Raw genomic sequence first — 27861 nt, 5'->3', positions numbered from 1 at the left:
CCAGATGGACAACACCAAAATCAGATTGACTACATCCTTTGCAGCCAAAGGTGGCGGACATCTATACAGTCAGTAAAAACAAGACCTGGAGCTGACTGTAGTTCAGATCACGAACTTCTTCTTGCACAATTTAGGATCAGACTAAAGAGATTAAGGAAGACCCACAGATCAGCTACATATGAGCTCACTAATATTCCTAAGGAATATGCAGTGGAGGTGAAGAATAGATTTAAGGGACTGGACTTAGTAGATAGGGTCCCGGAAGAACTATGGACAGAAGTTAGCAACGTTGTCCAAGAGGCGGCAACAAAATACATCCCAAAGAAAGAGAAAACCAAGAAGGCAAAATGGCTGTCTGCTGAGACACTAGAAGTAGCCCAAGGGAAGCAAAAGGCAACAGTGATAGGGGGAGATATGCCCAATTAAATGCAAAATTTCAGAGGTTAGCCAGAAGACATAAGGAATTATTTTTAAACAAGCAATGCGTGGAAGTGGAAGAAGACAATAGAATAGGAAGGACAAGAGTCCTCTTCCAGAAAATTAGAAACATCGGAGATAAATTCCAGGCAAAAATGGGTATGATCAAAAACAAAGATGGCAAGGACCTAACAGAAGAAGAAGAGATCAAGAAAAGGTGGCAAGAATATACAGAAGACCTGTATAGGAAGGATAACAATATCGGGGATAGCTTTGACGGTGTGGTCAGTGAGCTAGAGCCAGACATCCTGAAGAGTGAGGTTGAATGGGCCTTAAGAAGCATTGCTAATAAGAAGGCAGCAGGAGACGACGGCATCCCAGCTGAACTGTTCAAAATCTTGCAAGATGATGCTGTCAAGATAATGCATGCTATATGCCAGCAAATTTGGAAAACACAAGAATGGCCATCAGATTGGAAAAAATCAACTTATATCCCCATACCAAAAAAAGGAAACACTAAAGAATGTTCAAACTATCAAACAGTGGCACTCATTTCACATGCCAGTAAGGTAATGCTCAAGATTCTACAAGGGAGACTTCAGCAATTCATGGAGCGAGAATTGCCAGATGTACAAGCTGGGTTTAGAAAAGGCAGAGGAACTCGGGACCAAATTGCCAATATCCGCTGGATAATGGAAAAAGCCAGGGAGTTTCAGAAAAAGATCTATTTCTGTTTTATTTTGACTGTGTGGACCATAACAAATTGTGGCAAGTTCTTAGCGGTATGGGGATACCAAGTCACCTTGTCTGCCTCTAGAGGAATCTGTATAACAACCAAGTAGCAACAGTAAGAATAGACCATGGAACAACGGACTGGTTTAAGATTGGGAAAGGAGTATGGCAGGGTTGTATCCTCTCACCCTACCTAGTCAACTTGTACGCAGAACACATCATGTGACATGCTGGGCTTGAGGAATCCAAGGCTGGAGTTAAAAAGCTCTGGCGTGGGCTGGTCCATGAAGTCACGAAGAGTCGGAAGCGACTGACTGAATAAACAACAACAAAACTACGAATAACAACAACAACAACATCAACCCTTGGGAGTCAATACTGACCACTTTGGGGGACCCTGGGCCAGCAGAACCAAAAAAACCAGAGGATTTCAAGCAGAGATCTGATAGTTAAGAACATATATAAAGTTCCTGAAACTAAGGAAGAAGTTTGCAATGTTGTATAAGTTCTTGATTGTGAGAGATTGTCTAGGTTAGAGTATAGTTAGGAAAATCTCATCTGAAGGAAAAGCTATTGAGATCTTATTAGCTGAAGAAAACTCTCTTAAGGATTAGGAATGGTAACCAAAAGATATTCAGCGAAAGTATATTTAAGCTATCTCAAGTTCTTATTTGAAAAGTGACATTTTAATTCCCTTAATATCCCACTTTATAGCATTGTCTCTAATGGTAGCATCAATTCCATGCCTACACCATAGAATCAAATTAGTGAATTTCTATAAGGTGTAGAAATTCTGTATTTGTGATAGCAGTTTAGGGTTTTATAACTATGGCATTTATCTGGGACTTTTTTTTTTTAGAAAATAACCTGCAGCTAGAAATGCATTAGTCCCAAATTTCAGGACCTTCTGGTCGTCTGAATGGCAGCCAGAGGTACAAATGATTGAAGACATCTGCCAGAATGGGTGGATGTCTTTGAAAAGTGGCTTGAAGGAAGGAACCTCTCCTTGTGAGAAAGAATGGGTGTTACTTGCAGATGGAGGCTCAATTAATTTGATAAAAGAGAACCTTATTTAACAGTTACTTTTAATCAGTAATTGTTAATTATCTCCTGCCTCTGCTTTTTAATGTGACAGATCTATATACACACACATATATAGGGTGTACCAAAAGTCGGGCCCCTTAGGGCAATCACAATATGTTTTATTAATTCCTTTTTTTTTTCCAGAGAAAACTTGGGAACGTTCAAAGGTCAGTTTGGTCTAGTGGTTAAGGTGCTGGGCTAGAAACCAGGAGACTGAGAGTTCTAGTCCTGCCTTAGGCATGAAAGCTGGCTGGGTGACCTTGGGCCAGTCCCTCTCTCTCAGCCCAACTCACCTCACAGGGCTGTTGTGGGGAAAATAGGAGGAGGAAGGAGTATTAGGTATGTTCACTGCCTTGAGTTATTTATAAAAATAATAAAGGCAGGATAGAAAATAAAATAAAATAAATGTCATCTGTCAAATGAGTAAAGAAGTGTTTAGAAGAAAATGGCAACCAATTTGGACATTTAATATAATTTATATAATAAATTTTCTATAAGGCCTGATTTTTGGTACACATATTTATCAGAGGGGTGGGTTTTCTGCATCTTTAGGCTGCTATCTAGTGGTTTCCTGGATTTCTACAGCCCATATATGATTTGCTGTTGTTTAGTAATTAGTTGCTTCCAACTCTTCCTGGCCAAATGGATATCATTTCACCCGGACTGTTTGCCAATAACTGCTTCTTTGAATTAGCCATAGTGAATCCTGTACTTCTAGGAATAAATTAGATGGCTTTGTATCTTTGTAGGATATAGCCAGTTACAGATTAGCTTTGTTTGATTCAGAAATATTGGGAAATGATCTATCATTATTAATGTTCTGGTTTCCTAGTAACATCGGTTGAGCACAAGCAGCCTTTATCCATTATTCTAGGCTATTGTGAAGGTTGCTTCCAACTTCAAATGCTGAAGGAGTCTCATTTCCAAGAGAATTTTGGCAGATGATGGCAGAAGAAAACACAGATCACTAGTTTTATGTCCCTGAAAAGGCTCTTAATAAGACAGATTGTATCCTATCTGCTGTAGCTAGCTGCCACCCTGACATGTTGTGACTGAAAACTACAAACAAAACTTGGCTTCTTCATGGAGTCAAAAAAATGGAGAAGGAAAGAAATAGGTGACTAACAATTAATGATTCAGTGCACCTTTTTAGAAGCAGATTTCAACCTTCAGATTTCATCAGAGATATTACCCAACATGATCTGGCCTTGTCCTGTTGGGACCTCCAGAGAAAGCCTGCTTAAAGTCCCACCCTGACAAGAGGAAAGAGAGATGTGGATTAGAAGCAGACCTTCTCTGTAGATGTCCCCATTGCTCCACTAGAGGTATATATGGCTCCTTCTCTTCTGGTGTTCTAGATATATTGTCAGTTATGTTTAACATTTTAATTTGGGTTAGGAGAGAGTTATTTCTTGATATTCTGTTTTATTTTGGGGTTTTGTACATTACCCAGAGTTTGAATGAATTGAGCAGTATAGAAATACTGTTCAATCAATCAATCAATCAATCAATCAATAACAATGATGGGGAGTTATATGTAGTACTATAGGTACTACATATATTATGTAGTACTTATATGTAGTACTATAGGTAGATATGAGAATCCAAATTGGCTGGTTTGTGTCATGTTCATCGTTCCAATGGTTTGAATACATCGTAACGTTTCACATGTCACTCTCCTGTTCCGTGTCTGTCATTTGCGGGGAGGGGAATTTCAGCCGTGCCAGGCTGTAATCTCCTTGCTGTTCTGCAGGAATGTATGTTTGGGTTATGACATGTCTTCAAGGTTACTTTCCCAGGCCGATGTGTGACGGTTGCCAACACCTGGGAGGGGGTGGTTGCTATGGTGGGGCGAGGGGCGGGATTGGGTTTGAAGCGAGGGTATTTAGTTTGTATTTGGCGCGCTTTTGCTCATTCTCAGCTTTCTCTGTATTTGCATACTATTCCTTCAATAAATCAGTTATCTTTAAGCCCGAGCTTGTGAGACTGAGTATTTGGGTTTAGGCAATCGTTACATAAAGCTGAGAATCATAATGAAATTTTCCGCTAGCCCCCATCCAAGCCTTTGGTGAAGGGGAGAGCTAGCGATGACTTTAACAATGGATGGACGAATCGGGGCGCAACAGCGCTCCAGCGGGGACGGCGTGGCGGAAGCTCGGTCGGGGCTAGCTCATGCCACCTGGAGACCCCAATACCCCACGTTTCCGGAGGTGGAATTCGCTGATCGGCGGGTCAGGCCGCAACGGGCAGAGTCGCGGGGGAGCGACCTCAGCGCGGTGGCCGGTAGCGATGTTCCGGAGTCGGGGATGGGTTTGGAGGTGGAGAGCGGCGCCCCGGTGTGGTCCCCGGAGTGGCTGGCATCCTTGATGGCCCAGGCTGGGACGCGGCGTGGCTGCATGGTTCCGGCGAAGGAGGGCGGCACATCGGCATTTTCGTTGGAGTGGTGGGTGTTCCTGCTGACCGAAACCGAGCTGCGGTGCGAGCGCTCGGAGGCGCAGCGGGACTGGATGAGGAACTTCCTGTGGCTGGAGATGGCGCTGCTCCACGGGATGCAAGCGCGGCAGGAGAGAGCCATCGTTCCTGCCTGTGTCAGCGCCAAGAAGGGTGCGGCCTCGAGGGGCCTGGGCTGCGTGGAGAGCGGCGGCGGTCGGGCGGGATGCAGCGGAGAGGCCGAGGTGAGACAGCCCGCCTTGGGGCCCGAGGAAGAAGGCGACGCATTCATCGCACTGAGGGCGGAGGAGGTGGACCCACCGAGCGAGGCTGGCGATCAGCGAGAAATCCTGGATTTCGGGCGAGATAGGGGTGGGTTTCAGGGCTTTGTTTGCTGGAAGCATGTCCCTCCGGACTGAGTGGAGGGGCGGGGCTCTGTGGTTTGCTTTAGCATTCTCATGCTGTTTAGCCTTTTGCATTTATATGCTGTTTAACCACTGTAACCTGTTCCTTGCGTTTTGTCATGATCGCAATGTTCAATGCTAATATCTGCATCGTGAAAATTTTCATGCCAATGCTTAGATCTTGTGTAGAGATGAATGGGAGCGTTTCACATGTGGATTCTTTGATGCGTGTCTTCCTATGTATAGGTGCTGATGCGTGTCCCACACTGTAAAATCACTTAGCCCGTCTTTATTCTGCCTAGCCGCATGAACTTGCTGCTTAGTTTAGTTTCTTTAAGGGGGGCGATATGTCATGTTCATCGTTCCAATGGTTTGAATACATCGTAACGTTTCACATGTCACTCTCCTGTTCCGTGTCTGTCATTTGCGGGGAGGGGAATTTCAGCCGTGCCAGGCTGTAATCTCCTTGCTGTTCTGCAGGAATGTATGTTTGGGTTATGACATGTCTTCAAGGTTACTTTCCCAGGCCGATGTGTGACGGTTGCCAACACCTGGGAGGGGGTGGTTGCTATGGTGGGGCGAGGGGCGGGATTGGGTTTGAAGCGAGGGTATTTAGTTTGTATTTGGCGCGCTTTTGCTCATTCTCAGCTTTCTCTGTATTTGCATACTATTCCTTCAATAAATCAGTTATCTTTAAGCCCGAGCTTGTGAGACTGAGTATTTGGGTTTAGGCAATCGTTACAGTTTGTCAATGACCAATGGCCTATTATAATTAATATTTATTAGAATCTAATTAATGTACTAGCATTGTTTATGTCACACTTCTCGCAAATCTGAAGATATTGAAACAAAGAAAGTCTGGTAATCTTCACCCCTGTGGAAGGAAAAGCACCACAGTGAGTCACAATCCCTTCCTTTTGCAGTTTGAAAAAGACAGTGTCATTGCAATGCAGGACATGGGAAGATTAGATCATCTGTGTGACCAGAGAAAATTCTGGGAGTATTTTTATTTTTAAATGGTCTTTGCCAAACATTTTACAGATCTGATCAGAAAAATCATTCACAGAAAACCAAATCCTTTTAATTTCAGTGCTGGTATTCTTTATGCATTTTCACCTAATAAAATCATGGATAAAACATCTATTAAGTTTATTCATTTTGATTTACTATCTGGTTACCTATGAACTCACTGTAACAGTTGCGTAGTATGATGATATTATGATCTTCATAGGATTATTGGGAGAATAAAATAAAAGTGTACTACTTCGATCTCTTGTAGGACTGGCTGGATGCAAAAAGTGAAAAATGTAGTAAGCATCTTCTACCATTTCATATGGAGGCAACAGACACAACTGAGAGGACATTCTTTAACCCTGCTACAGTTGATTTGGTTGATTTACAGTAAGCAATCAGAACTGCTTACTGATTAGGCTTAAGGAATCAAATCTCAATATTGCCCCTCTCTAACCATCCAAATGAACTTTACTATAGCATAGACAGACAATGGAATCTGTATAACGACCAAGCAGCAACAGTAAGAACAGACCACGGAACAACGGACTGGTTTAAGATTGGGAAAGGAGTACGGCAGGGCTGTATACTCTCACCCTACCTATTCAACTTGTACACAGAACACATCATGCAACATGCTGGGCTTGAGGAATCCAAAGCTGGGGTTAAAATCGCTGGAAGAAACATTAACAATCTCAGATATGCAGATGATACCACTTTGATGGCTGAAAGCGAAGAGGAACTGAGGAGCCTTATGATGAAGGTGAAAGAAGAAAGTGCAAAAGCTGGCTTGCAGCTAAACCTCAAAAAAACCAAGATTATGGCAACCAGCTTGATTGATAACTGGCAAATAGAGGGAGAAAATGTAGAAGCAGTGAAAGACTTTGTATTCCTAGGTGCAAAGATTACTGCAGATGCTGACTGCAGTCAGGAAATCAGAAGACGCTTAATCCTTGGGAGAAGAGCAATGACAAATCTCGATAAAATAGTTAAGAGCAGAGACATCACACTGACAACAAAGGCCCGCATAGTTAAAGCAATGGTGTTCCCCGTAGTAACATATGGCTGCGAGAGCTGGACCATAAGGAAGGCTGAGAGAAGGAAGATAGATGCTTTTGAACTGTGGTGTTGGAGGAAAATTCTGAGAGTGCCTTGGACTGCAAGAAGATCAAACCAGTCCATCCTCCAGGAAATAAAGCCAGACTGCTCACTTGAGGGAATGATATTAAAGGCCAAACTGAAATACTTTGGCCACATAATGAGAAGACAGGACACCCTGGAGAAGATGCTGATGCTAGGGAGAGTGGAAGGCAAAAGGAAGAGGGGCCAACCATGGGCAAGATGGATAGATGATATTCTAGAAGTGACGGACTTGTCCCTGGGGGAGCTGGGGGTGTTGACGACCAACAGGAAGCTCTGGCATGGGCTGGTCCATGAAGTCACAAAGAGTTGGAAGCAACTAAATGAATAAACAAAAAAGACAGACAATGAAGATCCATTAGCAGCTGTCATACTCTGTTCAAATTCCTAAGGGCTGTTCTGATTTCTGAAGCTTCTTTCAATGGAATTCCCCATCCTTTCTTCTTTCTAATTATAGTGAATATGCTTATTTAAGCATATGATGAGCCTCGTATGGCGCAGAGTGGTAGGCCCCAGTATTGCAACTGAAACTCTCCCCACGACCTGAGTTCAATCCCAGCGGAAGTTGGTTTCTCAGGTAACCAGCTCAGGCAGACTCAGCCTTCCATCCATCTGAGGTTGGTAAAACATAGCTCACTGGGGGAAAGGTAATTACGACTGGGGAAGGCAATGGCAAACCACCCCGCTCTATAGTCTGCTAAGAAAATGTGAAAGCGGCGTCCCCCAAGGAGTCAGAAAATGATTTGGGGTCCTTTCTTCTTCTTTCTAAAAAGCAAAAGAGAAAGAAGAAGGATTTCCTAAAGTCAGAAGAAAGCAAACATAAGATTAATACTTAAATTATTGTAGCTGAAGAAAACAGCAAATTATTTCAATTCATGTTTATTTACCTGTAACATATTTAACTTGCATGGTTTCAACAGAGCCCTCTCATGTCAATACCCATTCTTATCAGAGAGAGAGAGAGAGAGAGAGAGAGAGAACTTTTGTTTTTCAGTGGAACTGCCATTCTGGGAGCACAATTGTTCCCTTCACTCTATCATGAATTTTCCATTCAGTTTATCGTGTTCCTTAAACAGACAACATAGCTTAGTAATTGAGTGTACGCTTTGCAGATTTGATTCACACCACTCCCAGATGTTGAATCTTTACTAATCAGTAAACTACATATATCAGTGATGTGACTCAGTATAAAGTAATTATCTTCCTCTCTTGCAGTCAAATGAGTGAAAATAAAACTCAACCAATCGGGATAAATAGATGGGAAATGTGACCTCAGTGTTGCCAAGACAATTGTGCAGTTCTACCAGTGTTAGGATGGTCTGCAAAAGAATAGTTTTCACTGTTTCATGTTCTTGTATATTCTTAATCCATTGAAATTGAAGAAAAAGAAAAAAGTCTTGAAACTCACTGACTCTGTACAAATTGATCCTGGTACAGTTAAATCTTCTGCTCTACTTTTGTCTTCTCTTTGTTTACTGACTGAGGCACCTCCTGTAAGAGAACGGACAGATAGAGTGCTTTTTATCAAACTGTGCAGATTTGATCTTTGTAGATATAAGTACTTCACAGCATCTGAATTTCTTTCCCAAGGCCCTCATCGCTAACCTACCAAGTGCCAATCTGTGGCGTATTTCTTGACCGCTGTTTCCTTTACTGTTAATAGTCAGTCCTAAAAGGCAGAAGCTATCCAAGCTTCAGTGTCTAAGGATGTCAGTTCTAAGGGTGGTTTCTACACCTGTTGCCATCTTTATATTTAATCTTAGTCCCACTTTTTTTTATTGTGCTCCTTGACTTTCTTCACTAGAGCTTCCAAATCAATTGAATTTTCAGCTATCAAGGTATCATCTATCAGAGCTTACTCCAGAGCTCTTGAAGGTCTTACACCAGAGAGTGGGTGGGAGGCTAATCATCCGCATTGATGAACTAGCCCAGATGTGGAAGGTGCTCAATCTCCCTACAGATTTATTTGAAAGTACCATGAACATTTTACTGAAGAAATTGAATGGCTCCAGTTTTTAGCTCTAGCCTGTAGCTCTCTTGGAATTACTATTGCAAAAGCTCTGAAGATAATATGTGAAGTTTTATCTCGTGAGAATGACAGTGGTCCAGCTCGTATCCCTTTCAGTACTTTCCAGTTTCTCTACACTTACATTTCTGGATGGAGAAATCTCCGCTTCTCATATCAGCCAAATGCTGATTTATATTGAACAGGAGATCATTAAGATTAATGATTTTACCCAGAATCCTCAGGTCAGGCTGGAGTAGATTCTCAGTACATCATACATTGTCAATGTTAGATGGAGAAAGAAATGGAGAATAGAAGGAGTTAAACAAATAGGCCACTCTCTCAGTCACTTTTTTCCTTTTGTGCCTGTTAAGAAACAGTTTGGTAAAGCAATCACTAAGAAAGATGAAAACATAGACTGATTCAGCACACTTTTGCACTGCCATTAGCCTCTCAGTCCTTCTGTTGGAGGTGTGTACTGCCTGGTAGTTCTTATTGCAGACTGTTGTCATGTTCCCCGTTGCAAGGCATAAGTGCATCACAACGGGGAACATGCACATTAGGAAAGAGGAAGGGATAATCATAATCCCTTAATCACTCACATATCCCTCAAGCACCCATATCCATAAAGGAATCACCAACATAATAGAAACGCCCCTCAGACCGGACTTGGCACCCATCGAAAGATCGGGGGAACGCCTTCCCATTACCCCGGGGGACGCACCTGCACCGGATGAAGGCGAGGAAACAAAGGAGAACGCCGGAGATCACCAGAATCGCCCATCAGCAGACGCATCACAGTCCCAAGCACCCATCCAGTCCTGGCTCAAGGGTCAATGGGGGGTGGAGAAGGACGAGGTCCGCCACCGGAGTATAAACAGGACACCCTGCCAACACATAAGGATTCCCGTCTTTTTCATTGCATGCATTCTGTTCCAATAAAGCCGGAAATCCTTAGACCCTCTAAGTGAGTCCGTGTCTTTTTTGGAGCAAGGCTGCCCTGACAACTGTTCTCCCATTGCCTCCCAGTGCTCCTTACAAAACAACTCCATTGTGTTTAGTTTTTGCAATAAGGCAAAATAAATGGACACCCTCACTCTCCAGAAGCTACTCTGTGGGAGGAGCAGCAAAACTGTCTACAGAGCCCGGCAGCATGTATTGTGGTTATGGCAGGTAAGGAGAAATCCCAGGATCCAGGAAATGGACTAAGGCTTGAGCTCTGACTAATGAAGAACTGCTTACACCTTTTTTTTTTTGCAGCATTTCTTCTGCAGGAGGAGAAGCAGCTTCCTAGGACCCATGAGACTCTCAGGTTAAGTAAAAAACAAAGAACACCAACGTCTGCCTTCCCCGAAGATTGATGGCTAAATTTAAATTTTTGTGTGTGACTCCAAGTTTGGTTCTGCCCTTTTAATTGAAGATCACAGTTTTGATTCAGTTGGTACATTTCAAAGTGTTGGATATATATTGGCCCTTCCTTCCTTCCTTCCTTCCTTCCTTCCTTCCTTCCATCCATCCATCCATCCATCCATCCTCAACATAATAGACTTCTCCAACCTGACCTGTGTAATGTGTCCAAAATGTGAAGATTTCAGCCAGGTCTTTTGTGCTTCGAGTGAGAACTCGGGGTTGATTGTTCAATGATCCATTTATTTGTTTTCTTGGCTGCCCATGGTATTCTCAGGAGTCTTCTCAACAAAAAAATTCAAAAGCCTCAACACTCTTTTTTTCCTGCTTCTTCACAGCCCAGCTTTCACTTCTATAGAAAGTGTCATAGAAAAGCCACTGTCTATGTGATTTGATCTTTGTAGATATAAATACTTCACAGCATCTGAATTTCTTTCCCAAGGCCCTCATTGCTAACCTACCAAGTGCCAGTCTGTGGCATATTTCTTGACTGCTGTTTCCTTTACTGTTAATAGTAAAGGTAAAGGTTTCCCTTGACATTAAGTCCAGTCATGTCCAACTCTAGGGGGCGGTGCTCATCTCCGTTTCAAAGCCGAAGAGCTGGCATTTGTCCGTAGACATTTCCGTGGTCATGTGGCTAGCATAACTAAACAATGCCGTTACCTGCCCGCCGAAGCAATACCTATTAATCTACTCAACGTTTGCATGTTTTAGAACTGCTAGGTTGGCAGGAGCTGGGACTAGCAACGGGAGCTCACCCCGTCAAGCACATTCGAACCACCGACCTTTCGATCGGCAAGCTCAGCAGCTCAGCGGTTTAACCCGCAGTGCCTTTTACTGTTAATAGTCAGTCCTAAAAGGCAGAAGCTATCCAAGCTTCAGTGTCTAAGGATGTCAGTTCTAAGGGTGGTTTCTACACCTGCTGCCATCTTTATATTTAATCTTAGTCCCACTTTTTTTTTTTATTTTGCTCCTTGACTTTCTTCACTAGAGCTTCCAAATCAATTGAATTTTCACCTATCAAGGTATCATCTATCAGATAATGATAGTTAAAATCTGATGTAAATATTCCATAGTGATAGAAACATAACTGCCTAGATTATATGGGTTAGTGGATGTGGGAAAAATTAACCATTTAAATTAAAACAAATTATCATTGGATGCACACAGGCCACATAATGTCACTTGAAAAAAGAAGGGTCATTAGAGTATACTTATCATGATTAAAACTGGTGGCTCTACTCTTTCCATACTAAGCTGAAAAGCAGAGAATAATTAGGAAGAGCATGCTCTGGCAAGTTCCCAAGAGGGTACTGAGCCATCAGATAAAAGATTTTAGAAAATATTAAGAGCAGCAAATAAGTTAAAATTGTAGGCACTATTGGATGAGAAATTCAGTAAGTATGGGGAACGTATTTCAGAACAAATTGCTTTCCACCAGCTGTAACATATCCCTTGACACAAATTTCCATTTGAATATTAAAAAAAAAACCCAAAACCACAGATATAATGTCCTATATTTTACAAATTAATTTGAATCCTTACTCCCTTAGGCTTGTGGATACATGTATGCAGGACAGGTCGGATGGAAAAAAAAAACTTGATATTGCTTCAATGTCTTCTGGCAGGAAAAGCAAATGTGTATATTAGAACCATCTGCCTAAACCCCTGTACCTCCAGATATGTTGGGTTCTGTTTGCCAGGAATCCTGGGAGTTGTAATCCAAACACATCTGGGGGATACCAGGTCAGACAAGAGTGCTCGAAGCAAGACAAAGCAAGTTCATACATCTGTTAAGAATTTAAATGCATTTATAATAAAATAAGCACTAGTCAATGATTGAAAATAAAATGAATGCCTTATATTTTGTTTAAATATAATGTCGCTGGATAGATTGGACATAAAAACATGAAAACAGATTACAGCCTTGATTGACACATTGTCTTTTGTCTCTCTTCCTGGTTGCTGGCTGTTTCTTGGCATGTGGGTCATTGTAGGAGCATGGCTTCTTTCCATGTTACAAAGATGATTACAGATTCCTTGGCTGCACATGAGGCAGAACACAGAAGGTCAAGCTTGTGAACCCAATTTTGCCAGCATGTGAGGCAGAATGGCAGTACTCCATACTAGCCCACCTCTGGTCTTCTTTAGATCCTTCTCAGTGCAGAGAACAGCCATGGAGCACTAAGCGTAATAGTACTGTCTATTGTCATTCCTTTGCAATAATGCAGCTAGAGCAGTTATGCTGCCCTTTGAAGAGTAGCAAGTCTTTTTGCTAAAAGAAGTAGATGTAATAGAATCTGAACTCCTCATATGTATGTAAGGTATATACACACAAAACCTCCTAAAATGGCAGTTTTGACAATTTTTCCATCTTGCGCCTTATTACGAAACTAGCTAGACTCAGCATTTCTATTGACTCATTCCTGAAGGCACCATTGCTGTGACAGATGCTTCCTTAAGTTGTTCTGTACCTGAAGCTGGAAGGAGGTAAGGAAACCATCTCTTTGGGGTTTGCTTGAATTAAGTTTTGCTTTAGTTTTAAGTTTTTATTTGTATTGGTATTCTGTCTTTTAATTTTAAGTTTTTATTTGTATTTGGTATTCTGTCTTTTAATTTGTGACAGTTTCCTTGAGTACTCAACTGAGTCAAGATTTTGGGCAATCAGTTAATAAATCACTGCATTTTACAGCCAGAGTCTTGGGGGAGGGTGGTAATTTGGGATGCCCTTTCTTAACATGTAAAGATATGCCATACTGGGAAAAGGCATATTGCATGTGGCATCTTCCTTGGAGCAAGGTTAGCTTCCCCCATACCTAGGATCAAGGCAGATACTGGTTTCCCCAGTTCTCATGCAGCTGATTACGTTCACTGTAGATTTCCTGTGATGAAGTTAATAAAGTTGTGGCTGTAGTTAACCAGTGACCATTCCTTTCCTTTTCTACAATCCTGGTGTGGGTTAACTTTGATCTTATGTGCTGTATGCATCTCTTCGATTTCTCTACTATAGTTACTTAAGCTCCAATTAATGTGTCGGAACAAGACTTTGTGAATTATTGATGGCAGGATTGCAAAACGGAGTGACATTCAGTGCCAGACTCTTTCACCATACTTTTATATCCTACTTGTGGTTTTCCATGCAATTCACTGACCAGAGATTCCATTTAGAACCAATACTCCTGATAAATATGGCAATTAAAAAGTGCACACTTCAGCAAAATGAAGATAAAGTCATTAAGGGTATCTAAAAAGCAACATTTCAGGTCTTACTAAGCACAGAGTTTGATGCTGCCCAAAAGAAATAAGGATACTCATAGGTCCTACATTCAGCCTTCCTTCAAACTATTCTTTCATAAGGTGACCTGGAAATGCAGGCAGAAAAAGAGGATATAAAATGTAAACTATAAATAACATTTGCAGATATAAAGAGTCTTTCCAGCTTGCAGGCCTTGTTCCTTTGTAAAAGCTACTGGATGGCTTGTCTTAAAAAAAATCTCCTTTATTTGTAAATGTGGAAATATTTATTTAGAAAGCCTCTGTCTGATTTTTTTATATTAGTCAGTTTTATTAACTGTTTGTTGAAAAGATGTTTTGAGATCTTGCTTTGTTTATTACCTACCTCTCTAGTCCAAAATGAATGAGACCCACCAATTTGGTGCATTATGGTTTGAAAGTTCAATTGAACTACGTTTTTCAGAATTCATAGCGTGGGAGGCCATGAAAAAATGTGTGAGAAATTAACAACTTTGGTCTGACATCTGAATGAATATTTTCATTCAGAACCTATCATAAAGACCCACACTTTCCCTGTTAAAACCATGGATTTGTCTCTGCAAATATGCAGAATATAGTCCCTTAAAACAAGATTCACAGATTTCACTTCTTATTTCTGATTCTTGAAACTTCTGCACTATGGGAACCATTATCAAACTCTTAAAAGCTCAGTTGATCAATAATGTGAATATGGGAACCAAAGAAAATAAAACCTTAGGGAAAATCAAGTAAAGTGTTGTTGTTTTAAACTATGTCCTGTACAAGCAAATTGAAACTATTGATTCCCAACTTTGTTTTTAATGGAACTGTGAAGGTCTTCGTTTCTAGCACTTATTTAAGATTCTGTAGATCTTAAGATGAGGGACGTGGTGGCACTGCGGGTTAAACCGCTGAGCTGCTGAGCTTGCCAACCAGAAGGTTGGCGGTTCGAATCTGCTTGACGGGGTGAGCTCCCGTTGCTAGTCCCAGCTCCTGCCAACCTAGCAGTTTGAAAACATGCAAATGTGAGTAGATTAATAGGTACCGCTTCGGCGGGCAGGTAACGGCATTCTGTTTAGTTATGCTAGCCACATGACCACGGAAATGTCTATGGACAAACGCCGGCTCTTCGGCTTTGAAACGGAGATGAGCACCGCCCCCTAGAGTCGGACACGACTGGACTTAATGTCAAGGGAAACCTTTACTTTTACCTTTACTAGATCTTAAGATACACACCATTCACAATGTGCTGTTTTGCTACTTTTTTGGCTGGTTTAAGCAAGTTCATATAAATTGATCTACACCTTTAATTGAATGATTTCATTTTCATTTTTTCTTCCCAGGCTAATATCCCAACAAGATTATCCTGTGGATTATGCACTTTTTGGAATTTTCTGATGCAGGTTATATCTCAAAAATTGCAGACAACTATGCACATATTAAGGAAAGTTAATATGAGAAATTCTGCATAGTATAAAAGTAAATATGGATCTTCATAATTCTTTGTTTACATTGTAGGCTGATATCATACTTGGGATGAAATAGGTTATGATTGCTCCATTAACATGGACCAGAAATACAATGATTTGTCCATATATACCCTAGTTGTTGTTGCTGTTATTATTATTTTATTTAAATTTAAGTTCCCTTTCTATTTAAAAGTACAGGAACAAAACAGATGACTTTCACTAATATTATCTTGGAGTGGAATAATTTTTATATTTCTTGTGTATTGTTCCATATTACTTCTAATTCGGCATTATCAGTGTTAGCTCATTTCATTGCTAAGTAGACTGCTGTCCAATATTCAAATATAGATGGCTGGGTATTTTATCAATGGAGTTAATGTTTAGGAGTTGCTAGCCTGATGGTTGAGGAAATTTTGTGGCATTTTTGAATAAGATATCCTTCAAAGTTTGGAGAAAGTGACACCCTCCAGCTGACATAATTTGTCAGAAGTTCATACATTAAAAAAAAAAAAGACAGAAACCAAAACTTAAGCTAGAAGTTTTGAAGAGATGATGCCAGAGCAAGAAAGATCCATTTTAATGTGCTTATACTATGTCATATAGATGCTGTCCATTTTTCATTGTACTTTGCATATACAGTATATTTGTAAAGAAAACAGATTTGACAATGGTGTCATCAGTCTTCAGTGCTGTGTAAGCCAAGATCTCTTTCTTTCTCACAAATACAGAAAAAATTTCTCACTTCCTGGGCAATGAGATTATGATGCAAGATACTTCAGTGCTACATGAGAAGGTGAGTTTAAAATTAAGGTGAACACTTAGCACATCAGTTCTATGACTGTCGTTTATGGCAGTTAGAAGGATCTTCAAGATAAATAAAATAAAATAATAGAAAACAGAAGATATTTATGCAGAGTTATTAACACTGACCATCTGTCTGCTTCTGGATTGGTGAACTTTGCTTAAAGATTTGGGATATTTCTAAGAGTAAGTACATGATAGCTCCAGATGTTAATTCCTGGATCCCAGGCTTATCATGTCACCTACAATTCCGTGTCTAAAGATTTGGTAACTGAAGCAGGTGGCAACACAGCTATCTTGACTATTCCTGAGAAACTGAAGCAAACGTGGACCTGGTTAGTACTTGGATGGAAAGAATAACAAGCGTTTGAAAGAAAGTTTGACAGAGTTGAATTTGCCTTCAAAGGTCTAGCTCAAGATGATTTGAATTAGAGGTTCAAAAGATCACTATTATCATGGCAATCAAGAGAAGGAGGATCCTTGAAGATGCAGAGGAATCAAATTAGCTGTTGCAGATAAAAGAGGAGAAAAGGAAAAGTAGGGACTCAAGATGGCAAATAAAAAGAGAGAGAGAGAGAGAGAGTAGGGAACAAGCAAAACTGGGAGCCATCTCTTTGCAACAGGACAGAAGGAAAGGTGACTTGTCAATAAGCAAAGAAGTAGAAACATGAAATAAGTTTTTCTTGTAGCAAGTCTGCCTGGCAGGGATTCCACTGTCTGAAGTGAAAGAGAGGAGGAGCAACCCAGGGAAGCAAAGGAGAAGAAGCTTCAGTTGGCAACAAGTGGCCCAAAGAACAAAATAGCTGGCTGTGCCCATGCAGGACAAAAATGCATAGCTTTCTGAGAAAGAGAAATAATCCAAGACTAATGACATGAGGCACATGGTCACTGACCATAGAAACTGAGGAGAAACATAGAAGAGCCAATCCAGGACAAGTCTAGAGTTGTTTGGCCATACGAGATGACAAACTCCTTTCTACTGTGTCTTTAAAATGTACTGTCCAATCTGCAGTGGAGAACTTCAGGAGCTACTCCAGGAAGAAAACAACTTGGAGTATGAGTATATGTGAACCGTGCTGGCTCAGGGGGATATGGTCCCCCTTGGCTGCATTGACTGATGGTGCCACCAATGTGAAAATTCTCATTTTTAGAATTATTTGGAGGGAGGGGTGGCATTGAAGTCCCCTAGGCTGGAGGTGCAATGCTAGACTTAGCTTAAAGTAAAATGCAAAAGAGAATGGAGAAACTACACAGGAATCTTAAAGAAATCCTGTTCTTGAACCCAGAACTGTCTCTGCTTCAAGACAGGAGCTGTGCTTTGTGCTAGTCTGAAATAGGGAAGATAGTTTTCAAGGGGAAGCAAAGTTTAACCAATTAAGAAGGAGTGGAGGCTAAATGTTAAATAAAACATCCAGGCAGATGAATGTGTATGTAAGGTAGCCAAAAGTAGTTCCAACATCTCTGCCTAATTAGCTTGAATAAAAAAGAAAAGCTGAGAATTCTGTATTTTTCATGAATATTTAAAAATTCTGATTAGCCAGGCACACGCTGTACTGAAAATAACTCCAGCCATTTCAACTCAGGCTGCAAAGGCAAACTGTCAGCAGCACACCTCAACTGCCAAAGATTAGTGGAGATAATACTCTCATTAGGACAAGGGGCTGTGCTTTTCTGTTTATCTTCCTGTGTCTATGGCAAACTCCAGGCTGATGTATTATTTGCACACTGAGTTACTTATTAAACAATAGGTGGCTAGAGGTATGTATTACAGGATAATTAGTGGCCTATGAAGGGAATTCTGGGGCAGAATAATCAACAGCTTAGGATCATGCCTTTGGTACTGTTATGTAATGGCTGAAGCTAAGGAATGACCAATGGAACCATCGCTTGCCAATGATCACATGATTAGGAGGTGAATTAGCACCCATCTACATGTGCAGGTGAAGAGAGATCTCTTCTTACTAATGGCATGTGAGGTGATGGCACCAAGAAATGATCCTATACTTGAATTAAGTTGCCCCAGACCTTTGAAATAAACTCCTCCCTGAGATCTGGAGAGCTTCCACGCTTATAAAATCTAGGAAAGATGATAAGACTTGACTTGTCCAGGAGGTTTTCAGAGACTGACCATCTTGAGCTTAGCATGAGTACTTGAATTCTGGTTTTAGTTTAAATTTAACCCTAAATATGAGTTTCATTTTAATGCGCTGAATTGGAGGTTGTGTCACATTTTATTTATTATGCTTGTGCCTGGACTTTTTATAATGTTGGTGATATAAATATTGGAAAATAAGTACATCAATATTGATATTCTTGGGCAGGTCCATGGCAGCTGAAAAAGGAACTCCAATTTTGCAGAGTCAGTGTTCCACTCTAATAAAAGGAGAAGATATAATAATCTCCTCTGACATTAAAGGACAACTGGTAGCCAAACCATAGCATTACCATTCAGGATTTATGACCGATCCCCCTGATGTTAACAGCTGATTCCACATAGGCTGAGAAATAGATGTCAGAGCTGACTTGAGACCCAGAATGCTTTTGTTTCAGTGGGTTTTGTTGTTGTTTCCTCTTTTACATCACACATGAGAGAAAGGGGGGGGGGGACAGAAAACCTGTCCACTGAGAAAGTTTCAGTCCTGATTTTCATGGCCTGATGGGTTCTTTTGAGGACCCTGTGGAACAAAGTATTGTCTCCCTTCATTGCAGGGGAGGATTTATTGTACAAAAATAATATACCCACTTCTTTTCTAAATGTTATCTCTCTTTCTAGATCTCCCTTTCCAAATTTTATTTACTATGTCTCTCATTTTCTGGGTATTCTTATAGATTTGTATCTTGTGTTATAGATATCCTTACAGGTTTCTATGAGTTCATTCTTACAGCTTTCTAGGCATTTACCATGTATCTTACAGGTTTCTAGGGGTCTGCTGTCAGGGACATTTATGAGGAGGGTCAAAACAGTCAACGTGACTGGGCAATTGAAGCCCTGCCCCTTTTTATATCCATCATCACACACACATTAGTAAGAAGTATGGCTTTATTGCACGGCCGTAGCTTCCATCTTGACTTTTGGGGCACCCCCACCTGTGGATGCCTCTTGGACCTATTGTTTGTGTAGTTTCTTCCTCTCCCCCACCTCTTTTTAGAAGTAGGCTTGAATTGCTTATCTTGTGTTCATTATTAGGCCTTGGCTAGCCCTGTGCTTGGCTGGTCTCCCAGCTGTAGAGTCTCGAGAACTAAGCTCTCCCCCACACCCCCAGTTCTGGCTGGTATTTTCAAGACTTTTTGGCCAGATGTCTGTTGCCTCCAGCCTGAATTGCTGCAGGAACTTTGGAGTCTTTTTATTTCTGGCTGGGAGGGAGAAAACCTTTGTTTCTGGCACTGGCTTGCTCTTGGCTGTTGGCATGCTGGACAAGTTGGCATGGCTGCGGGACTCTGCCTGTCTGTTCAGTTTGCAGCTGCTCATGCTTCTGAACCAGCTCTTACTTCTTCCATGTCTCCAGTCTCACCATGCAAACTGGTTGTGGACCCATGCAGCCATCAAGTTGGTTCTGTCTTGGCCATATTTTGCTTTGCTCTCTTCTCACCTGCAAGTCTCTTTCTTTTTCTCCAATGCATATCAATGCAACAGCTCCTCCCAACACACCCAACCCTGACCCTGAAGGCTTCTTCTTTTAGTACTTGGAGTATAGCTATAGTCTAGTTCAGTGTTTCTCAACCCTGGCAACTTTAAGTTGTGTGGACTCCAAGTCCCAGAATTGCCCAGCCAGGTCTGCTGGCTGGGGAGTTCTAGGGGTTAAAGTCTACACACCTTAAAGTTGCCAGGGTTGAGAAATGCTGGTCTAACTAATTCAGCTCCCTCAAACCTTGGAGGAAAGGAAAGGAAAGGAAAGGAAAGGAAAGGAAAGGAAAGGAAAGGAAAGGAAAGGAAAGGAAAGGAAAGGAAAGGAAAGGAAAGGAAAGGAAAGGAAAGGAAAGGAAAAACTCACACAAATTTGTAAGGATTTGTAAGGATTGTAAAATCATATTGATCTGTTAGTTTATACAAATTTCCTAAGAGATCCGTGGGAAAGTAACCTTGTTTTCATCTAACACTGTGGCTCTCTGATTTGATATTTAAAGTGCAGTGAAGTTTCTTCATGGTCTAGAGTAGGGGCAGGATTTTTTTTTTCCCAGTCAAGGATTTCATTTTCAGCCCCCACCCCACCCCACCCCACCCCACCCCACCCCACCAGCTTTTAAACTTTACAGGGAAGGTGCTAGAAATGCAGTGATGTCATCAAAGACTGTGGAAAGAAACTTTGGGAGGATTTTTCATTTTTGGAAGGTGGGGGTATGTTATAAGGCACAAAAAACTAATTTACCCTTGTTTCATTAAAAAAATATGTCACACAAGCAAAAATCCCTGTTTTATTTCTAGATTTCTGTGATGAGATCTTGGAAATTTTGGAAGGCAGCAGAAGTGAATCTGGGAGCAATGTGCAGGGGGCAGACTATCCACCCCTAGCCTAGCATTTACTTATATCTGTTAACACATCTCCTTCCCTTGGTAAGATTGTTTTTCATATGCCACAAGGTCAGGACTATTTTAACTAAAATACTTTTTCTTTTTTTAAATGTCACCCAATAAATGTTTATTTATGATGGCTCAGGGATGCATTTGGTGGACAAAGTGATCAAACAAGACTGTTTGCTGACTGTACACTGCTGCCTTTGCTTATATACTTTGATCCTCTTTTTTATTTTTATTTTTATCCTTGCTTGCGGCTTTGTTCTCTTATGACGTGGGAGCCATCATTAACAAAGTTGTTTTCTACTTTTTCTGGGAAGAATTTGGGTGACAATTTTACACCCAATTTCCTGGGAGCGGAACCTTCAGGATTCAATGAGATTGATTTGGGGGCAGCCGTGTCGAAGACTGTACTATTCTTCATTCATCTGAGCATTGCACGACAGTCAAGGTGACTTGCTATCCTGTAACAAAACCATAAAATAGAGTCACATTAAATCACAACCAACGATATTCAATTAAAAAGTCGACAGCAACATCCTTCAGAGCATAAATTAGGACATATGCCTATTCACAAAGGTATCCTGGTAGCCTTTTTCTGGGTTTAACTGGGAAATGCTGCTTAGAGAGGGAGAGATTGGAAAATTGTGGTGTGTGTCTGTGTGTGTGTGTGTGAGAGAGAGAGAGATAAATTACTCTTGTCCTTCACCACCTTATTTTTTACAGCCATTTGCTTCACTTCAGGAGATGACTGTTTCTCAAGGGAAAGAGGAAGCTTCCTTGGCAGATCCTTCTTTTTAGTAAAGGACCAATCACACACAAAAAAGGGAAAAATAATTACCTAAGCACATTTATGTGAATTTTCCTTGGAAGATAGCTCTGATTTCAGAGTTCAAAATAAGGCCAAAGGGCATGATTTCCAGCCTAAAGTTTGCCTGTTCAGGGCAGCCCATTCCTTTGAAAAAGAGTCCATTGAGTATCCATGCTTTATAATACATTCATGAGTTTGATTGAAGTTTGAAAGTTGGGTCTAGAAAGCTGTCACTAAAGAGAGAAAGAAATATATTAAACACATGTCTTGGTAGATGATAAATCATAACTGTTTCCCATAGCATTTTAAATATGTTTAATCAAAAATATGTAACACTGGATTTAGCTGCAGTTTTACAAACTGGAGTAAGTGATTTGAATTCAATGGGGCTTGCTTCTGAGTAGTCATGTATATGGTCATGCAGGTGATCTTAAATATTCTTTGATTATATTACTACAAAGATATTTGCAACCTACATTATGGATGTCCTTCTTTGGTAGTAAAAATTCAAAATGGCTGGAGATACCTCAAGAAAGCCGGCTTTTTATATATCTTCAAACATCCTTATCCAATTTCCCATTTTACTACTGTAGCTGAAAAAAAGAAAAAAAAATGTCCAGGCTCACCATTTCTTTCTTCTCCTGAAAGGGACTTGGAACATCTTCTCACACTTCTTGAATTCTCTAATTGGGAGTAAATTTTTAACTTGGCAAAAGATCTTCCATGAAAATCTTATTAACATTAATAAGAGTTATACATAGAAGGAGCCTCTACTCAGTAAGATGAAAATTTGCCTCTTACTTTCATGTCTGTGTTTCAAATTGGTTCCTTTGCAACTGAACGTTACTTAATCTTAGCAGGAAAAAAGTCATTCAAATGTGAAGAAAACAACTCAAGTTGCATTGTTTTTTTCCACTTTAGAAAAGTTATTTTCAATTTTGGATCTTTAAAGATAAAAGGTATTCCCTTTAAAAAAAACTTTTAGTACTGTAAAGAGTATTTTAATAGACAATAGCTGGCAAATGTCTGAGTACAATGCAGAGTATACAGAACTACATCAACTGCATCAGCTTTCCAAGAGAAAGAAAGATTTCACCAAAATATTGTACTATTTGAAGCCTACTCTTCTATATCTTGTAGGGCCTTGGACCTACAGAAACTCCAGATGCCATCAAACTGGAATTCCAATATAACAGAATGGGGAAATCATTAAATATGTCAAGAGATACCTTCCTTTTAATTTAGCTGGGCCAGGAAGTTAGATGAGCTCTGTTGGTAATGTGCCTTTTTGTTTTTGAGGTGTCATGGGTAATATATCATTATGATGGTTTTAATTGTTTGTACGCTTCCCAGAATCAATGCTGATGGGCAGCTTTCTCAATCATTTAAACAAATAAAAATGACCAACAAGGGACCTTTCATTGAATCAGTATTTATTTCTGATTGTTATAATGTTAAATATAGAATGCTGAATTCTCAACATTCTAATATGCACTTGAGAATTCAGAAAGTTGTTCCTACTTTGGTTGCAGCAGGATTGCTGAACCTGAGTGTGACCCATTTGTCCCCTTGGGATTGTCCCCCGACACCTTCCAAGAAATGACATCAAACTGGAATTCCAATATGACAGAATGGGGAAATCATTAAATATGTCAAGAGATATCTTCCTAATTTGGCTTCATTTTCATTTGGCTTTATTCATAATCCTAATATCTTCCAGCTACTTGTTTCCCTTTCATTGGTTTTACAACAGGGCAGAACACATTTCAATAAATTTATAGCATATTAGCATGTTAACAAAATCTAAATGTTTACCCGGAAGCAGTATATAATTTTTGTTCTTCCTTGACTTCTATAGCTCTAGTTCCATAATCTCTTCTATATTTTTGTGCCTTCCCATTTTTTTTATTTTCCTTTTATAACTCTGCTTGTTTATCAATTTTTGTTTTATTCCTCCTTTTATATACCTATTGGTCCTTAGAAGTTCTGTCTTGTTCATTTAAGTCAAAGTACAAGTTTAATTCTCTAATTTTATATGAGTCAATTGTCCCCACAGCTAGAAATAGTTAAGAGTCTATGTCTTGGTTACCTCTTCTGTAATGCCTATTTTAGGTATTAGAGAACATCAGAGGCTATTAGAGATTCAAATTGGTCCTCTTTTAAATTTTGAGGTAGATTTGAGAAAACAGAAATAAAATTTAATATTTATATGAATTAAAATTTAGAATAATCAGTAAAACTCTCTTTATAGGGATTTAGAAATCTCTAGGTAGACACCATACCCAAATTATCCAAAACACCAGCAAATATTTTATTTTCTGAATATCCTTTTGTTAAATACTGACCTTTATCCATTTAACAAAATCACATTTAGGTTTCTCCTTAAAATGATATTATTCATATTACAATGCAAATTATTGCTTAATTTGTCCACAAAGATATGCTTCATTGTGCATTAGGTGCAGACTCCCTCTTGTTGAAGTTGACCTGTAGGAACTGCATTTCTGCAGTTTCTTTCAAGTGCTATTAAAGTGGTTTGCTAATTACTTCTTTGTGGATGCTTTTTAATCTTCCCAGTTTATGCAACAGCTCTGATGTTTTCAGTTCCCTATCCAAGTACTAACCCAGGCTGACCCTACTTTACTTCTGAGATCAGTCAACTAAGTATTGACCGATCCTAGGGCCCTTTGACCCTATCATAGTCTCTTCTGAACATAATTTGCATATACAATTTAGATCTTGGACTAGACTGTTTGTCATCCAATGCAGTGTCTTATTTATTTATTATTTATTTATTTATAGGCATCTCTCATCTCTCCCTCTCTCTCTCTCTTTCTGTGTATGCGTGTGTGTGTATGTGTGTGTATGTGTATACACACAAATTTGGTAGGATTTCCTGTATGGTGATAAAATCAGCTTTATCTTTTCTGATGAAAGTTATTACCTTTTCATGCTCCATTTGTTTGCCAGGTCTCACACTTTGACATAATTTATTTTTATTAGGGCATTAAATGATAAAATAATGACATCAAGATTTAAAAAAATTCAATACTTAAGGCCAATATCTGCATGAGTGTCTAATTACTGTTATTATTATAAAGATTTTTTTCCTGTATTACTTTCATCTCCATTAGGTCCATTTTTTCTGCATTGTGTTGGAGGGGCTTATTTACCAATTTATAAGAGTAAAATTTCTGTTCTTAATTTCTGTCTCTTGGATTTGGTTTAACATCTTTCATGAAGAAGCTGGAATTTTCTTGAGCAACTTCTTCAGGATGGATCCTTCTGAGATTGGATTGCTCTCAAAAGAAGTATGAAGGGACTTTTCGTGCCCTCTTAGCTCTGGAATCATTTAGGAAGCTCTCCTTTATCAACCTCTGTCTCCAGGAGAAAAGCAGAAAGTGATTCAAATATAGAAGAAGTATTTAGTAATAGAGACTTAGAGCCAGTTTGGTGTAGTGGTTAAGGTACCAGGAGACTGTGAGTTTAGTCTTGCTTCAAACACAAAGGGGTGACCTTGGGCTGGTCACTCTCTCTCAGCCCTAGGAAGCAGGCAAGGGCAAACAACTTCAAAATCATGCCAAGAAAACTGAAGGGACTTGTCCAGGCAGTCACTGGGCATCAAGACTGACTCAAAGGCACCAATACAAAACAAAAACAAAAGTGAAAGAGTGAAAGAGACTTAAGTCTCTCAACTGGATGTAATGTGCTTTTACTTTTCCACTTATAAAGCTCCAAATGAGTAATAATATTGGCAAATGACAGATAGATTAATAAGGTTTCCAGTACAGATACAGGAGTAAAATTTCAGTTGTGCTTGTTTTTATTCAACAAACCCAGATAGGATAGAGAGGAAATTCTGGATGAGCTGCACTGAAATTAAGAATTCAACTTTGGAACATAAAGAATTCAGTAAGTCTCTTAGTCTTCAGCAAAGGATTGTTACCTTGCCGTGATGCTGGAGCTTGAGCACCTCAATGATGCCATGAGCTAAACTGTGAAGGGCCACCCAAGACGGGAAAGTCATGACAGAGAGGTCAGACTAAATGCGATCCCTGGGGAAGGTAATGGCAACCCACCCCAGTATTCTTGCCGTGAAAACTAAATGGATCAGTACAGCCAGAGATATGTTGGTATACCATTGGAAGATGAGACCCCCAGGTTGGAAGATGGTCAAAATGCTACTGGGGAGGAACAGAGGATGAGTTCAACTAGCCCCAGATGTGATGACGCAGCTAGCTCGAAGCCGAAAGGATGGCTAGCAGGCAATGGTGCTGGTGGTGAACGGTGAATCCGATGTTCTAAGGATCAACACACCATTGGAACCTGGAATGTAAGATCTATGAGCCAGGGCAAATTGGATGTGGTTATTGGCGAGATGTCAAGATTAAAGGTAGACATTTTGGCCATCAGTGAACTGAAATGGACTGGAATGGGCCACTTCACATCAAATGACCACCAGATCTACTACTGTGGACAAGAGGACCACAGAAGAAATGGAGTAGCCTTCATAATTAATAGTCAAGTGGCTAAAGCAGTGCTTGGATACAATCCAAAAAATGATAGAATGATCTCAATTTGAATTCAGGGCAAGCCATCTAACATCACAGTGACCCAAATATACGCCCCAACCACAGATGCTGAAGAAGCTGAAGTAGAGCAGTTCTATGAGGATCTGCAGCACCTACTGGACAACACGCATAAAAGAGATGTTATTTTCATCCCAGGAGACTGGAATGCTAAGGTGGGCAGTCAAACGACACCTGGAATTAGAGGTAAGCATGGCCTGGGAGAACAAAACGAAGCAGGACATAGGCTGATAGAATTTTGCCAAGACAACTCACTCTGCATAACAAACACACTCTTCCGAAAACCTAAGAGACGGCTTTATACATGGACTTCACCAGATGGACAACACCAAAATCAGATTGACTACATCCTTTGCAGCCAAAGGTGGCGGACATCTATACAGTCGGTAAAAACAAGACCTGGAGCTGACTGTAGTTCAGATCACGAACTTCTTCTTGCACAATTTAGGATCAGACTAAAGAGATTAGGGAAGACCCACAGATCAGCTAGATATGAGCTCACTAATATCCCTCAGGAATATGCAGTGGAGGTGAAGAATAGATTTAAGGGACTGGAGTTAGTAGATAGGGTCCCGGAAGAACTCTGGACAGAAGTTAGCAACATTGTTCAGGAGGCAGCAACAAAATACATCCCAAAGAAAGAGAAAACCAAGAAGGCAAAGTGGCTGTCTGCTGAGACACTAGAAGTAGCCCAAGAAAGAAGGAAAGCAAAAGGCAGCAGTGATAGGGGGAGATATGCCCAATTAAATGCAAAATTCCAGAGGTTAGCCAGAAGAGATAAGCAATTATTTTTAAACAAGCAATGCGTGGAAGTGGAAGAAGACAATAGAATAGGAAGGACAAGAGACCTCTTCCAGAAAATTAGAAACATCAGAGGTAAATTCTAGGCAAAAATGGGTATGATCAAAAACAAAGATGGCAAGGACCTAACAGAAGAAGAAGAGATCAAGAAAAGGTGGCAAGAATATACGGAAGACCTGTATAGGAAGGATAACAATATCGGGGATAGCTTTGACAGTGTGGTTAGTGAGCTAGAGCCAGACATCCTGAAGAGTGAGGTTGAATAGGCCTTAAGAAGCATTGCTAATAACAAGGTGGCATCCCAGCTGAACTGTTCAAAATCTTGCAAGATGATGCTGTCAGGGTAATGCATGCTATATGCCAGCAAATTTGGAAAACACAAGAATGGCCATCAGACTGGAAAAAAATCGACTTATATCCCCATACCAAAAAAGGGAAACACTAAAGAATGTTCAAACTATTGATCAGTGGCACTCATTTCACATGCCAGTAAGGTAATGCTCAAGATCCTGCAAGGTAGACTTCAGCAATTCATGGAGCAAGAATTGCCAGATGTACCAGCTGGCTTTAGAAAAGGCAGAGGAACTCGGGACCAAATTGCCAATATCCGCTGGATAATGGAAAAAGCCAGGGAGTTTCAGAAAAAGATCTATTTCTGTTTTATTGACTATTCTAAAGCCTTTGACTGTGTGGACCGTAACAAATTGTGGCAAGTTCTTAGTGGTATGGGAATACCAAGTCATCTTGTATAACGACAGATACTGAAGAATCTGTATAACGACAAAGCAGCAACAGTAAGAACAGACCACGGAACAACGGACTGGTTTAAGATTGGGAAATGAGTATGGCAGGGCTGCATCCTCTCACCCTACCTATTCAACTTGTACACAGAACACATCATGCGACATGCTGGGCTTGAGGAATCCAAGGCTGGGGTTTAAATCACTGGAAGAAACATTAACGATCTCAGATATGCAGATGATACCACTTTGATGG

At 40.3% G+C, this 27861-nt stretch overlaps 1 pseudogene; it reads left to right on the top strand.

The window, feature by feature from the left end:
* The first annotated feature begins 7709 nt into the window (after positions 1-7709).
* Positions 7710-9482, top strand: LOC134500501 (ropporin-1-like; annotated as a pseudogene).
* The last annotated feature ends 18379 nt before the right edge of the window (positions 9483-27861 follow it).

This window comes from Candoia aspera, chromosome 6 (assembly GCF_035149785.1).
Source record: "Candoia aspera isolate rCanAsp1 chromosome 6, rCanAsp1.hap2, whole genome shotgun sequence".
Lineage (NCBI taxonomy): Eukaryota > Metazoa > Chordata > Lepidosauria > Squamata > Boidae > Candoia > Candoia aspera.
This window is presented reverse-complemented; position numbering and strand designations above follow the sequence as displayed.